Source organism: Bos javanicus, chromosome 4 (assembly GCF_032452875.1).
Source record: "Bos javanicus breed banteng chromosome 4, ARS-OSU_banteng_1.0, whole genome shotgun sequence".
Lineage (NCBI taxonomy): Eukaryota > Metazoa > Chordata > Mammalia > Artiodactyla > Bovidae > Bos > Bos javanicus.
The window spans coordinates 106454398-106466193 of NC_083871.1; the positions used below are offsets into that span (position 1 = coordinate 106454398).

The following is an 11796-nucleotide window of genomic DNA, read 5'->3' on the forward strand; positions in this document are numbered from 1 at the left end:
GAATGTAGCATGATTTACAATGTAATCACAAGTTAACTATAGGACACATTAGAAGAGGTAGATAATAGATGACAAGGCTGATCCCCAGAGAATCACTGAAGCAGGAACTCTGTTTGAAGAGCAACAATGATTTATGGAGATAATAAATCTGGGAGAGGGGGAACTGAAAATGTCAAACCTCTGGCCTAATGTTTTTGTAAAAGTATAAAAGAGGATCTTAAACTTGGAATAAACAGGCAGCCCAAGAAAAATGAGAAGCTGTCTCATTCGCCGACACTGTCCATCTCTTCAGGGTGAATCCCTGGTTGCTGGAGTTGGACTCTGGCACCTGTCCTCATTACTTGTGGTCTTTGCCCCCATAAAACTGTCCCTCACATAGAATAAATAATACACATAAACACACACACACACATACACACACATACTCACATACAAGTTTTAAAGCAATCGGCTCACATAGTTGTTAAGACTGGTAAGTCCAAAAGCTGCAAGCGGGTCTGGTGCTACTAGAGACTGAGGGGAGCTGATGTTTGAGTTCAAAAGCAAAGATCTAACGGTCCAGTGTGAAGGCCATCGGCTGCCAATTATCTCTTACTTGGGGGAGGATCAGTGTTTTCGTCTATTCATCTCTTCACCTGGTTTCATGAAGGCCACTGACATTATGGAGGGTCATCTGCTTTATGAACTAAAAGGTTATCTAATCTATTATTAAAACATACCTATTCACATGTTGAAAGTGAAGTCGCTCAGTCTTGTCACTCTTTGTGACCCAATGGACTGTAGCCCACCAGGCTCCTCCATCCGTGGAATTTTTTTAGGCAAGAGTACTGGAGTGGGTTGCCATTTCCTTGTCCAGCGGATCTTCCCGACCCAGGGATCGAACCCCGGTCTCCCACATTGCAGGCAGACACTTTACCGTCTGAACCAAAAAATATCCCTCTTTGGAGCACCCAAAAAATAAAGCTAAATCTCCAAGGCAGAGTCAAGTTGACTTATTGCGTTAGTCAGGACACCACCTTCCAGGGCTGCACAAGAATTTAGTAAGCATGAAGTCCCTGGCAGGTAACAGGACCATGGATTTCTTGACTCCCTTTGCTAACCTCTGACAGCCTCCTCTAATGCTTCCTAGGTGCGAAAGTAGATATGGACACATTGTGACTTCAAAGCCTATATTTGAGGTCTTCAGATGTCACAGGAAAGAAAGTAATTATGCTTGCTGGCTCAATACATGAGAGAAAAAGAGCATGTAACTTACCCTCAGGCATTTTTACATCAACTGTATTGGCATATGAATTATAGATAACATTTGAATAATGTGAAGTTTGGGGCCCCTGAACCAGCCTTAACCCTGCTGTAAAATTTGTTTAAAATTCAGTCAACCCTGTTTACGATGTCACATCCTCAGATTCAACCAGCCACAATTGTGTGGTACTGTGAAAAGTGAAAGTGAAACTCACTCAGTCCTGTCTGACTCTTTGCCACCCCTATACAGTCCATGAAACTCTCCAGGCCAGAATACTGGAGTGGGTAGCCTTTCCCTTCTCCAGGGGATCTTCCCAACCCAGGGATCCAACCCAGGTCTCTCCCATTGCAGGCAGATTCTTTACCACATGAACACCAAGGTCTGTAGTTAGCATCTATTAATAATTCCACACAAAAGTGGACCCCTGAAGTTCAAAATAGTGTAGTCCAAGGGGTCCGCTGTATATACAGTAACATTACACACTGTCCAGTGAACAGATGAATGGTTCTGATCAATCCATGTGTGTGTGCCCACGGAACATTCACCTATAAAGGCTGAGAACATTTCATCACCAAAAATCCTCTGAGGCCTCATTGCCAGGCCTGTCTCCTTCCCTGACAACCATAGTATTTCTGTTGCTGTCATTTTGTTTTAAAGTCCTCTTTAGCCCAGAGCTAGATATTTACGAAATTGCTCCTGGAAAGTATTTTGGTTGAAGAAGGTCTTGAAAGCATGTGAGCACCATATCCATGTCAGGGACTATCCTATCTGGAGATGGATGGTTTGAAAAATGACCATCCAAAGGTCTTCCCTGCTGTACAGGCTTTTTTTTTTAATTATTTATTCACGTTCATAAATTTTTCTCGTGCACATATTGTCTGAAATGATTCTATGATGCTATTTTGACAGGATGTCCTCATCTCCTAGGAAATTCCTTTGAGGTCCCATGTGATATGCACACAGCACGGCCTCCTACCAGCAGCAGTGATTTTGGTGAGAGATCATTTCATGTCAGGGAGAAGGCTTGCCTTTGATTTGAGCCCAGTGTCCAAGTCACAGGAGTTGAACTGAAAAGTCCCCCTTTCTATAGTGGCCTGGCCTGGGCACTAGTCTCCTGGGCTGTGGGTCCCACTGTCTCTTGGACCAGAGACATTCTGAGCACAGGTATGGATCCCATGGACTTGCCAGGCTCCAATTGAAGGCTTGTTTTTGTGGCTACAACATCGAGCTCATTTGTTGCTTCTGACCTTAGCTTCTGTGTTTTTGTCTCTGAGGCCCAGGGAATGGTTAGTCACCCAGACCCCAGACCTGCAATCGGGTTCCATGGAAACCAGCTCATCAGGAGGTCACCACAGTCACCCACTCAGGACCAGGTGCATGATATTCAGGATCAGAAATTACTGAGAATTTGAAAATCACAGCAGCAGAGCATGGCAGCCAGAACAGGATCCTTCTAAATGTGAGGTTTGTGCATGTGATACAGTCTGGGCCTCTAGGATATCAGTTACTGAATGGCTGCCCACTTCACAAGGAAGTACCCCCATGCAATGGATGTCTCACGTAAAATCGGAGCATTTTTCCTTTACCCCGGGGTCAGCCATCTGTCCCGACATCCCTCCCACGTCTGCACTCCTTTGTGCCAACACGTCATCCGTGGTGGTGGGCAACCAGCTTCTCTCCTCAAAGAAAGCTGGGTCATAGGCCTGAGGTGGTTCGGCTTGCTGCTCCCCCAACCCTCAGACACGACGAGAAGCACGTGCTCAGGTGGACATGAAGGCGCTGAGCCTGCGTGTGACAGGCACCCTGTCAGTCGGTGAATTAATAAGAAAGGGAGCCCAAGGATTCCTGAAGTGTTGATGAGCCTGCCCTAAGGTTAGGGAACCAGAACCATAATCACTGTGGGTGGAAGGACATGAACTGGACTGTTGTCAATTAAACAAAATAGAAACATGAGGGATTATTTGGGACACGTGAGTCATAAAGGGCAGCAGGAAGGCCTGAGGATTTTCCCTGAGATTCAAAACTACAGAAATAATAAACTACAGATCAATAAACTGAATATATGTGATAATGAACAGCTATTTCTGGAATAAAGTATACATAAAGTTGTGAACAGTTTTATGGAAAGTTTACAACAAATTGTAAGGCTTATTTTCATTGAGCAGGATGGATCTCCCTGTTGTGAGCTGTTTAGTTCAGTTCAGTCCCACAGTCATGTCTGACATTTTGCGACCCCATGCACTGCAGCGGGTCAGGCTTTCCTGACCATCACCAACTCCCAGAGTTTACTCAAACATGTTTCCATCGAGTTGGTGATGCCATCCAACCATCTCATCCTCTATTGTCCCCTTCTCTTCCCGCCTACAATCTTGCCCAGCATCTGAGCCTTTTTAAATGAGTTTTTCCCATCAGGTGGCTGAAGTATTGGAGCTTCAGGTTCAGCATCAGTCTTTCCAAAGAGTATTCAGGACTGATTTCTTTAAGACGGACTGCTTGAATCTCCTTGCAGTCCAAGGGACTCTCAAGAGTCTTCTCCAACACCACAGTTCAAAAGCATCAATTCTTCGGTGCTCATCTTTCTTTATGGTCTAACTCTCACATCCATACATGACCACTGGAAAAACCATAGCGTTCACTAGACGGACCTGTGTTGGCAAAGTAATGTCTCTGCTTTTTAATATGCTGTCTAGGTCGGTCACATGTGAACAGTTCACTCAGGATCATTCCTGATTTGAGCCTCCAGGGGAAGGGGGGTGCCCGCCTGAGTGACAGGTTTTCTCTGGGGCCTGGCAGGGGCAGTGACATCTCAGAAGGACTCCCTGGAGACCCTCTCTCCCCTCTCATCCACACACACATCAGAGTGCCCTCCACCTGCCCCGCCCACGCCATGAGCCCCTGCCTCCTGGGCTGTGTGGTCTTCTGTCTCCTGCAGGCAGGTGAGTCCTGGGGGTAGGGTCCCCTTTGGGGATGCCAGCACTAAGCCTGTCTGGTGTGCTCCTTCTCCACAGGGGTGGTCCATGCTGATGTCTCTCAGGACACTTGATTCCAGGTCGTGAGGACAGGACAGAGCGCGACACTGAAATGTACTCAGGATCTGGGTCATAACTGTATGTACTGATACCAACAAGACCTGGGACACAGACCGATCCAGTACTCAGCTGGTGTGTCCAGTAGCGAGCCAGGAGATGTGCCCGAGGGCTACAGCGTCTCCTGATCAAACACAGAGAACTTCCCTCTCACACTGGATTCTGCCAACTGCTCCCACACATCTGCATACTTCTGTGCCAGCAGTTACTCCACGGCACTGCATGGCTACCTGCTTCTGTGCAAAAAGACAGGAGGCCCACGTGCAGGCTCCTAGCACCAGGAGCCTCAGCCCTGGGGACCCCGTGCCAGCACAGTGACCCTGGATGTGTGACCTGGACAGGCCTGGATCTGACCCCAGGGTCTCGGAGACATGTGTCCACCATCAGTCTCTGTCTTTCCTTTGCATTCTCCCTGGATGCAGTTCGGTCTGCATCCATTTATGACTAGTTCTGACTCTTCCTCATCAGCTTAAGACCTCCAGAAGGGAAGAATATTAGTAAATCAGATATATCTAGACCCTCTTGTCTCTCCCAGCACGTCATTGCTGTTTCTCTGGAAGTTTCTCCCACAGCCTAGCTCTCAAGTTCTCCCTGCTCTTGCCCATCAGAGGGACAGATCTTTCCTCTTTTATTTCCTTGGCCTCAGCTCCCCTTCCCTCTCTGCTCCAGACACACTGCTCTGCCCTCATCTGGGTCATGTCCCTTCACATGACACAGGGAACTTTGTAACCACGTGTAAGTGGTCATGTTTGAGCAAGGTCTTGGGGTCATCAAAGAGAAAACAACCTCAGTTAACTACAAACCATACAAAATCCCTTGGGGTGCATTAGCAGGAGCAGAGACAGGCTGGGTGTGTGTGTTCTCCCTTCTTGCCCCTCTTTCTTAGCATCTCAATTAACCTGGACCAGGTTTCCACCATTTGAGATCATGAGAGCACTTATTTCTATTGCCCGAAGTACTCCATTTTAGCTAACTACTTGCACTGTAGTGGTGCAGCAATTGTTTCCTTCTTAGTAATATCTGATCATACATTTTTTTACCTCCACAGGCTAAGACTAGACTTGAAGATCAGCCCTAATTCATCCAGGCTGGGAAGGCAACAGATGAGGGGTGTGTGTATGGGTGTGTGTGTATGTGTGAGTAGGGGTTGAAAGTGTGGAGTGTGGGGAATTTGTATTCTTGTTTTAGATGAAAGGCTCAGATCCATGAAACCCTTGGCCTCTAGGAGGCACTGTGGGCCCATGGTAAGCAGAGTGTGCTGGAGGGGTTGAGAGTCACCCTGGAGAGGGCAGCTTAGGGGAACCTTGGCTACATGCCTGCATCAGAAAGCAGGTTTGAGCTCCCTGAGTGGTCCAGACACATGGACCCAGCACAGACTCCTCACTGCCCCTGGGAATGGGGACATGCCTGGAGCCTCTGGATATGCCCAGGGGATCCTCTCCTGGAGCAGCATGGGGAGTGGAGGGTGAGGGGATTAGTGTGTCTGGTGAGGGCTGGGTGATGAGTGTCAGGCAGGGACAGGACAAGAAGAAAAAGGCATGTTATGGGCATATGGGGAGATGGGGACAGTGCTCACCTCACACCCACCCTTTGCTGAGGGGCTGTGCGGGACAGGGAAGGGCATAGAGGAGCCAGCCCTGGGTCCTGGCAAGAGGTCCAGTGGACAAGGGCAACCTTCAGAGACACAGAGCAGTGACATCATAGGCAAGTGCTCCAATCAGGGAAGCAGGAGGGTCCATATTTACCCCCTCACCCCAGGAACCCCGCCCCCAGCCAGCAGCAGTCCTGGGTTCCTGATGCTGCTATGGGCTCCAGGCTCCTCTGCTGTGTGACTCTCTGCCTCCTGGGAGCAGGTGAGTCCCGGACACAGTGTGGGAGCTTCTGAGATGTCTTTGCCTTCCTGAGATAGAAGCCTGGTGAAGAGGGCTGCAGCAGGAGGCTTCCCTGTGCTCTTCCCTCAGCTTTCTTGTCTTCTCCCCAACAGGCCTGGTGGATTCTGGAGTCACCCAGACCCCCAAGTACCTGATCAAATAAAGAAAACAGCAAGTGACTCTGAGATGTTCCCCTGAATCTGGACACCTCTCTGTATACTGGTACCAACAGGCCCTGGGCTAGAGCCCCCAGTTTCTTGTTCAGTGTTATGATGGGAAAGTGTATCAAAAAGGAAACATATCAGATCGGGTCTCAGGAAACCAGTTCAGTGATGCTGCCTCTGAGCTGAGCCTGACCCCCTTGGAGCTGACAGACTCAGCCGTGTATCTCTGTGCCAGCAGCCAAGACACAGCCCTGCATGATCAGGTGCCTCTGGGACAAAAACAGTCCTGCCCCAGCTCAGGAAGTGGTGCCCGTGTGTCAGCTGCCAGCCTGCCAAGCCCAGTCCTGGTGGAGCGATAGACTTTCCCAGACATTTATATCTTCGTGTGTTTTAATGCTCACTGAAGTCATCAAAATAAGTATTATTTTAACTGTTTGTACATCTGACGGTCGTGAGTTGCCCAGATCTCATACTTCATAAGTGTTACAGCGAGCATCCCGGCGCAAGTGTGTTCTCAACACCCGTGGTCCCTTCGCTCATGGAACTATCTCTGTACAAGCAAATTACATACATCTGTTGTGTTATGTGTCACAAGATACAGTTTGGGGCTCTGTAATATGAACTGTACTCAGTGAATGGCAGCCACCAATCACAAGAAGGTATTCCCATGAGAGGAATGTCTCAAATAAAAACTGAGCATTTTTCATCACCCTGGCATCTGCACCTCCCTCCACGTCCCTCCTGCATCAGTATTCCTTTGTGCCAAAACGTCATCCTGTGCTGGGCACCCAATTCTCTCCACCCAGAAAGGTGGGTCACCGGCCTGAATGGGCTCTGCTTGCTCCCTCTCCCCAACACGGAATCACGGGCTGCCCTGAACATGAAGGAGCTGTACCTGCATTTGACCGGTGGACCGTCTGTCAGTGAATTGGTTAGAAATAGACCAAGGAATTCCTCAAATGTTGATGAGCCTGAGATGAGGTTGGGAGCAGAAACCTGGAGAAACATGGTAGGTGGAAGGACAGTCTCAGGACTGCGGTCAATGTTTCGGAAATGGTGCCTTGAAGAACTGCTGCTGCTGCTAAGTCGCTTCTGTTGAGTCTGATTCTGTGCGACCCCATAGACGGCAGCCTACCAGGCTCCCCAGTATCTGGGATTTTCCAGGCAAGATCACTGGAGTGGGTTGCCATTGCCTTCTCCTTTTGAAGTGCTCTTGGGACACTTATCATAAAGGGCAGCAGGAAGCCAGAAGGATTTCCCCAGGATTCAAAACTCCAGAAATATGTAGGTAAATACAAGTAATATACATGTTAATGAAGACCTATCTCTGGACTAGAACATACAACACATTTAATCAGTTTAATATCCACAGAAAAAATCTTTAACACTTACAGAAAGGTTGCAGCCGTGTGAGCGTACGTGCCATGATCTGGATAGGGCTCCGTGCTGTGAACTTATCGCTCAGGTTCATTTCTCATTTGAGCCTTTACGGGAAGGGGTGTGGCCCCCTGAGAGACAGGTTGGTTCTGGGGCCGGGCAGGGACAGTGACATCTCAGGGGGCTTGCAGGGACAGTGACATCTCAGAAGGACTCCCTGGAGAGCCCCTCTCCCCTCTCATCCACACTCAGACCAGAGGGCCCTCTGCCTGCCCCGCCCCCGCCATGAGCCCCTGCCTCCTGGGCTGTGTGGTCTTCTGTCTCCTGCAGGCAGGTGAGTCGTAGGGGGCAGGGTCCCCTTGGGGGTGCCAGCACTAAGCCTGTCTGCTGTGACTGCAGCATGGGTCCTGCTTCTCCACAGGGGCGGTCCATGCTGGTGTCACTCAGGACCCCAGATTCCAGGTCGTGAGGAAAGGACAGAACGCGACACTGAAATGTACTCAGGATCTGAATCACGATTATATGTACTGGTACCGACAAGACCTGGGACACGGGCTGAGGCTGATCCATTACTCAGCTGGTGTGCGTTCTAGCGAGCCAGGAGATGTGCCTGACGGGTACAGCGTCTCCAGATCAAGCAAAGAGAACTTTGCTCTCACGCTGGAGTCCGCCAACCAGTCCCAGACATCCGTTTACTTCTGTACCAGCAGTTACTCCACGGCGCTGCATGGCCACCTGCTCTCTGTGCAAAAAGACAGGGTCCAACGTGCAGGCTCCTAGCACCGGGAGCCTCAGAGCCCTGGGGACCATGTGCCAGCACTGTGACCCTGGATGTGTGACCTGGACAGGCCTGGATCTGACCCCAGGGACTCGCAGACACATGTCCACCATCAGTCTCTGTCTTTCCTCTGCATCCTCCCTGGATGCAGTTCGGCCTGCATCCAATTCTGACTAGTTCTGACTCTTCCTCATCAGCTTAAGACCTCCAGAAGGGAAGAATATTAGTAAATCAGATATATCTAGACCCTCTTGTCTCTCCCAGCACCTCATTGCTGTCTCTCTGGAAGTTTCTCCCACAGCCTAGCTCTCAAGTGCTCCCTGCTCTAGCCCACCGGAGGTGAGGGTCTTTCCTCCTTTACTGTCTTGGCCTCAGCTCCCCTGCCCTCTCTGCTGCAGACACATGGCTCTCCCTCATCTGGGCCACGTCCCTTCCCATGACACAGGGAACTTGGTAACCATGCCTAATTGGTCATGTTTGAGCAAGCTCTTGGGATCATCAAAGAGAAAACAAACTCAGTTAATTAGAAACCATCCAAAATCCCTTGGGAGTTCATTCCCAGGAGGAGAGACAAGCTGGGTGTGTGTGTTCTCCTTCCCTGCCCGTCTTTCCTAGCATCTCAATTATCCTGGACCAGGTTTCTACTTTTCCCTCAGAGAAATCTTCTCAAAGTCAAAATAGTTCTTTCATGGTTTTTTATTATATTAAGATTTTACAAGTTCATAGGAAATAAATAGTTTAACATACATAAAGCCTCTTTATAAAATGCACCTGCTAGAATTTGGTAATGCTTAATTTAAATATGAAATCTGGAAATATATAGATCTGCTTAATCAAAAGGAGGTCTGGAATACAGGTGTCCAGGCTGGCTTCATTTGAGATCACGGAGCTCTTATTTTTATTGCCCGTATCACTCCATTTTAGCTATCTATTGTCATTGGAGTGGTACAGGAATTATTTCCTTCTTAGTAGAAATGTCTAATCATACAGTGTTTTACCTCCACAGGCTAAGACTAGACTTGAAGATCAACCCTAATTCAGCCATGCTGGGAAGGCAGCATATGAAGGGTGTGTGTGTGTGTGTGTGTGTGTGCATGTGTGTGTGTGTGTAGGGCTTGAAAGTGTGGAGTGTGGGGAATTTGTGTTCTTGTTTTAGATGGAAGGCACAGATCCATGAGACCATGGGCCACTAGGAGGCACTGTGGGCCCATGGTAAGCAGGGTGTGCTGGAGGGGTTGAGAGTCACCCTGGAGAGGGCAGCTTAGGGGAAACTTGGCTACATGCCTGCATCAGGGAGCAGGTTTGAGCTCCCTGAGTGGTCCAGACACATGGACCCAGCACAGACTCCTCACTGCCCAGGGGAGTGGGGACGTTCCTCGAGCCTCAGGATGTGTTCAGGGGCCATCACCTGGAGCAGCATGGGAAGGGGAGGGTGAGGGATAAGTGTGGCTGGTGAGGGCTGTGTGATGAGTGTCAGGCAGGGACAGGAAGAGAAGAAAAAGCCATGTTCTGGGCATATGGGACATGGGGACAGTGCTCACCTCACACCCACCCTTGGCTGAGGGGCTGTGCAGGACAGGGAAGGGCATAGAGGAGCCAGCCCGGGTCCTGTCAAGGTGTCCAGGGGACAAGGGCAGCCTGCAGAGACACAGAGCAGTGACATCATAGGCAAAAGCTCCAATCAGGGAACAGGAGGGTCAGCACTTACCCCCCCTCACCCCAGGAGCCCCGCCCCCAGCCAGCAGTGGTCCTGGGTTCCTGATGCTGCCATGGGCTCCTCTGCTATGTGACTCTCTGCCTCCTGGGAGCAGGTGAGGCCTGGACACCGTGGGAGCTTCTGAGATATTCCCATGGGAGGAATGTCTCAAATTAAAACAGAACATTTTTCATTTGCCCTGAAGTCTGCACCTCCCTCCACGTCCCTCCTACATCTGAATTCCTTTGTGACAATACGTCACCCTGTGCTGGGCGCCCAGCTTCTCTCCACCAAGAGAGGTGGGTCCCAGTCTTGAGGGGGCTCTGCTTGCTCCCTGCCCTGCACCGACATGGGAAGCAGGGCCTCCTGGAACATGAAGAAGCTGTACCCACATTTGGCTGGCGGACCGTCTGTCAGTGACTCAATTAGAAATAGACCAAACAGATTTCTCAAATGTTGATGAGCCTGCAGTGAGTTTGGGAGCAGAGATCTGGAGAAACATGGTAGGTGGAGGGACAATCTCAGGACTGTGGTCAGTTTTGCAAAAATGAAACCTTGAAGTCCTAATGGGACACATGAGTTAAACAGGGCAACAGGAAGCCAGAAGGATTTCCACAAGATTTAAACTACAGATATATGCAGATAAATAGAAGTAATACATGTATCAATGTGAATTATCTCTGGACTAGAACACACACAAAACTTAATCAGTTTTACAGAAGAGTTACATCAACTTGTACGGCTTATGTCCATTGTGAACTTTTCTCTCGGGTTCATTTCTGATTTGAGCCTCTGGCGGAAGGGGCATTGCCCCTGAGTGACAGATTGGCTCCTGGGCCTGACAGGGACAGTGACATCTCAGAAGGACTCCCTGGAGAGCCCCTCTCCCTCTCATCCACACTCAGACCAGAAGGCCCTCCGCCTGCCCCGCCCCCGCCATGAGCCCCTGCCTCCTGGGCTGTGTGGTCTTCTGTCTCCTGCAGGCAGGTGAGTCCTGGGGGGCAGGGTCCCCTTCGGGGTGCCAGCTCTAAGCCTGTCCGCTGTGACTGCAGCATTGGTCCTCCTTCTCCACAGGGGTGGTCCATGCTGGTGTCTCTCAGGACCCCAGATTCCAGGTCGTGAGGAGAGGACTGAACGCGACACTAACATGTACTCAGGATCTGAGCTTCAGCAATATGTACTGGTACCGACAAGACCGAAGACACGGGCTGAGGCTGATCCATTACTCAGTTATCCCTCCTGCCACGGAGAAAGGAGCCGTGCCTGAGGGCTACAGCGTCTCCAGACCAAGCACAGAGGACTTCCCTCTCACGCTGGAGTCTGCCAACCGCTCCCAGATATCTGTGTACTTCAGCGCCTGCGGTTATCCACGGCGCTGCACGGCCACCTCCTCTCTGTGCAAAAAGATGAGGGAATCCCTGCAGCCTGGAAGGAGGAGAGCCCCTTGCAGGTGTCTCACACGCGAGCCTTGGAACCCAGGGCCACATGCCTGCAGTGTGACACTGAGTGTGCTGTCTCATATCACGCCCAGCTACATCGACGTTAAATGTAGTGGACGGTTGGGTTTTTTTTATTTCAAGT

At 50.0% G+C, this 11796-nt stretch overlaps 1 long non-coding RNA gene across 1 annotated transcript; it reads left to right on the forward strand.

The window, feature by feature from the left end:
• The first annotated feature begins 2156 nt into the window (after nucleotides 1-2156).
• LOC133246558 (uncharacterized) lies at nucleotides 2157-8019 on the forward strand. Its single transcript, XR_009736071.1, has 3 exons — nucleotides 2157-2407; nucleotides 2518-6182; nucleotides 6314-8019. It is a non-coding gene; the product is annotated as an uncharacterized LOC133246558 (long non-coding RNA).
• Nucleotides 8020-11796: the final 3777 nt, after the last annotated feature.